At 35.4% G+C, this 4093-nt stretch overlaps 1 long non-coding RNA gene across 1 annotated transcript in view; it reads right to left on the bottom strand.

Moving 5' to 3' along the window:
• LOC107672808 (uncharacterized) overlaps positions 1 to 914 on the bottom strand; it is a 4487-nt gene extending 3573 nt beyond the window's left edge. Inside the window, exon 1 of the long non-coding RNA XR_001632346.1 lies at positions 650 to 914. This is a non-coding gene — a long non-coding RNA (uncharacterized LOC107672808). The remainder of the gene's footprint in view (positions 1 to 649) is intronic.
• Positions 915 to 4093: the final 3179 nt, after the last annotated feature.

Below are 4093 nucleotides of genomic sequence, written 5' to 3'. Positions count from 1 at the left end.
TTTAGTAACTTGTGCATTGTTTTACTTACTTGCTTTTGACATATCCGACCGAACTACAAACTTTCCAGTGATGTCTATGATATGAATATATCATAGACATCACTGGAAAGTTTGTAGTTCTGTCGGATAAGCTCGACAAGCTCGCGCATCTGTGCCGCCGCGCGCTCAATTCACTCAGCGTGCTCTGCTTATCAACTCGCGCACATCCGCTATACAGGAGTGAATGTTGAATGTTTAACATTATATTAATTACTTACATGTACTTCATATACATCCTTAATCTCTAATAACTCCATTCTACTCTCTGTTGTTCTGTTTTCAGTGGGTTTTGTTGTGGCAAAAACAATTATTAACAAATAGCATCACAGTGTAAGAGACAAGGAATCAAATTATATTTAAGGAAAGAAGTTTATTTTCCTTAAAGAGGTATGTTCACAATGTTTCAGCAGCTACCCTGAAACACAACAGACCTAAAATCGCACTGAAAACAGACAGCCTTATTATACTGTTATCACCCCCCACTTCTTACAAGGTTCCTTCTCTGTAATTTTCCACTTAACCCCGTAAACCAAACCTAGCTGTTTTCAGAAAAAACAATGGTCCTTCTAACCCCCTGGGCTTTTATTATCTTCACATCTGTGAGGTCAACAACCCCTCTGTCTTTCCTGCACTAAAGAGTTCAAAGGCTCTTTCTGATCATTTGTTTTTTACTGTGTGTTTGTGTGCCTTCACACCCGTGAGGTCAAAGGTCTTTATTTATGAACCCCTCTGTCTTTCCTGATTAAATTACCCGCACTAAAGACTTCAAAGGCTCTCTGTTTTACTGTGTGGTGTCTTTGTTGCATTCCAGGTGACATATATATACATATTGAGAGAGAAACACAAGTTAAATAGAAAAATATATATAAATAAAAACCCACAATGTCTAAGAAAGTAAATAAGAAAGAGTAAAACATTAATTTTCCTACAACAGTTTTTTTCTGGACACAGCTCTATTCACACTCTGTGTGGTATCGGCTTTTGGTATGGGGGCATTTTTACCGAGTACAGGAGCGCAGTATAGGGCATCCCTAATTTTAAAACATTCTCACCATGTTAATACATTTATTTCCGAAATTTGGTTTAAACAAAAATTGGTGCTCTAATGAATCAAATGCTTTATAAAAATCCAAAAACATTATAATAGAATCTGAATCAATATTCTCTGAATAGTCAATGAGATAAAGTACAAGTCTTATATTGGAACTAATGTGTCTATTCTTCATAAACCCATTTGTGTTCCGCCAATTATACTATTAAGACCAGATTTTAAATGAGTTGCAAATATTAAAGCAAGTAATTTATAATCAACTTTTAACAATGATATTGGTCTCCAGTTTTCAATTAAAAGTGGATCTTTATCTGATTTGGGGATCAAAGAAATTAGTCCCTGCTTCATTGTGGGTGTCATCTCTCCTTTGTGAATACATTCTTTAAACAAACAATATAAAGGCTGCTTTAAGAGGTCCCAAAAATGTAAATAAAATTCAACAGACAGGCCATTAGTACCTGGAGATTTTCACCTTTTTATAGATTTCAGTGCCTCTTCCATTTCAGTAATAGAAAGGTCAGAGTCACATAGTAATTTAAAATCCTCATTAATACCGGAAACTTTATCACAAACACTGAAAAGAAAAGATTAAAATTTTTGTATACAAAGTATACAATTCTTTGTAAAAGTTGTATACAAAAGTTGAGATCATGCCTGGATCTGTACATAAATCACCGTTAATCTTTAGGGCAGAGAGAGCTTTTTTTTTTCGATTTATTTTTTCTAGAGCAAAAAAGTAATTAGTGTTTCATTCACCCTTATTGATCCATTTTGCTTTAGAACGTATGAAAGCCCCTTAAACCATCTCTGTATACATATTTTACATTTTCATTTGACAGACACTATATTCTACCTCATCTTCTTTACTGGGATTATTCTTCTGCATTAACACACCTAACCTATGAATAAGTTCAAATTCTTTATTATTTTTCTTGTTCTCTTGGGTCATTCAGTGTCAATTCAACCAGAGGTCCCAGCTCAAATGTTTGAATTTGCTAATGTTTTTTTTTCTGACGAAAGATAAACATGTATAGTGATGATATCCAAAATATGAAATGTCATGGATGAATATTTCCTGAGTAATCCACTGGTAGGATTAGTAAACAGACTAGTAGGTCTGCTAGTAAAATATGTTGACTTTACCAATCTTTGTTGCATTATGCGCCAATGGTGACCGTTCATAAATGGGGAAAGAGCACTTTTCAAGTTTTTTTTCTCCAAAGTTTGCATGCCTGTAACTCAAAAATTATTAAAGATATATTAATGCCCTTTTAGATATTGGATCTTAACAAACTTCCCTTCTTGCATCTTCATTTTTTGTAAGGCCCTATATGGTTCGGTTCCAGAGATAATGGAATTTCAATATTGCTCCAGGAGTAGGCTAAATTACATTGTACACATTTTCAGTGGTCAAAAACCAAATGTGGGTAATTTTGCAAAAATATGATACTACTTTTCTTTTAAAGAGGAATGTCTGAAGAACAAATAATGTTGAAACTACAAATGTATCTTGTTTCCTTCTGTCCAAACAACTGCATTGAACATACCTGTCTGAGTGCCATAAGTATTCTTTTTTCCAAAGTTTGCGTGCCTATAACTCAAGAAGTATTAAAGATATTGCAATATGGTTTTAGATTCTAGTTCTTAATAAACTTTTCTTTTGGAATCTTCATTTGCAAGGCCCTACATTGGTCAGTCCCAGAGATATGGGGATGTCAATGAGGCTCCATATTCAGATAGTTGAATAATACCCATTTTCAGTAGTTGAAAACCAAATGTTGATCAACCACCTGACTAGTTGACAAGTCACTTTTGTATACAGCCGATATTTATTTTATTTAAAGAACAATGTCTGAAGAATAAATAATTTTGAAATAAGAATTGTATCTTATTTCTAGAGCCCGACCGATATGGTTTTTTTGGGGGCCGGTACTAATATTAGGGAGTAAAAAAGACCGATATCGATATATCGGACGATATTCTTTGTGTAGGTTATATTATAGTACAGTATAGTCAAAAGTTTGGACACTTCCCATTCGTGTGTCCAAACTTTTGACTGGTACTGTATATATAATACAGTATATAGCCTACAATAGGGGTTTTCAAATCTGGCCCACGAGATCCACTTTCCTGCAGAGTTTAGCTCTGACCCTAATCAAACACACCTGAGCATGCTAATCAATGTCTTCAGGATCATTAGAAAATCACAGGTAGGTGAGTTTGATCAGGGTTGGAGCTAAACTCTGCAGCGCATTGGCCCTCCAGGGCAAGATTTGAGGAACCCTGGCCTATATAAACAGAATATATATACATAAATATATTTTTTGCAACGATAACTCAAATGTGGTGATCAAACACTTATAATGATGTGACAAACATAGGCCTATGTAGTGGAGGCAGGGTATTTAACAATAAACTTTATTATTCAAAATGAGCCTGACATCAGTACACAACTGATGAAATGACGAAATGGAGCAGTGGTCCTTGTTGGGGTAAGCCAGAAACCCTTGGAATAAATCCTTAGGCGGTTGCAAAACTGCACCTAAGATCCATAGTTATGCACTCCACATATTAACACAAAGTGGTAGGATACATAGAGTCCTGGTTGAGCAGCAAAACCATTGTTTCTCAAACCAGGACCCTCTAGAGAACAGCAGATGCCATGAGGCAACTCAAATTGAATCTGCCACTCATTCTATTACTTCCTTGTAATGACTCCTTTTGTGAATTTCCTATAAGTCATAGAACATTCTACTTTCTTTCTATTTATTATGTTCATTTTGATTGCTTTCCCTTGCTGTCTTTCATCCTTACACATAATCATCAGTGCTCCATTTCTTAATACTTTAGCACTCTTTATTTCACCAATTTCCTTATTTAGAGATTTCGTTAGCTGTATTGGATTCATACCTCCAAACGAGTCCCCTTCGTCCACAAGTTTTGCAAAAACCACATACTCCTCCCTCCGCTTCTCCTCCACAGTCGATCCCCTGTCTGAGTCAC

Source organism: Sinocyclocheilus anshuiensis, unplaced genomic scaffold, assembly GCF_001515605.1.
Source record: "Sinocyclocheilus anshuiensis isolate Anshui unplaced genomic scaffold, SAMN03320099.WGS_v1.1 scaffold556, whole genome shotgun sequence".
NCBI classification, from domain to species: Eukaryota; Metazoa; Chordata; class Actinopteri; order Cypriniformes; family Cyprinidae; genus Sinocyclocheilus; species Sinocyclocheilus anshuiensis.
Note: the sequence above shows the minus strand (reverse complement) of the source record. Positions and strands in the feature narration are given on the sequence as shown.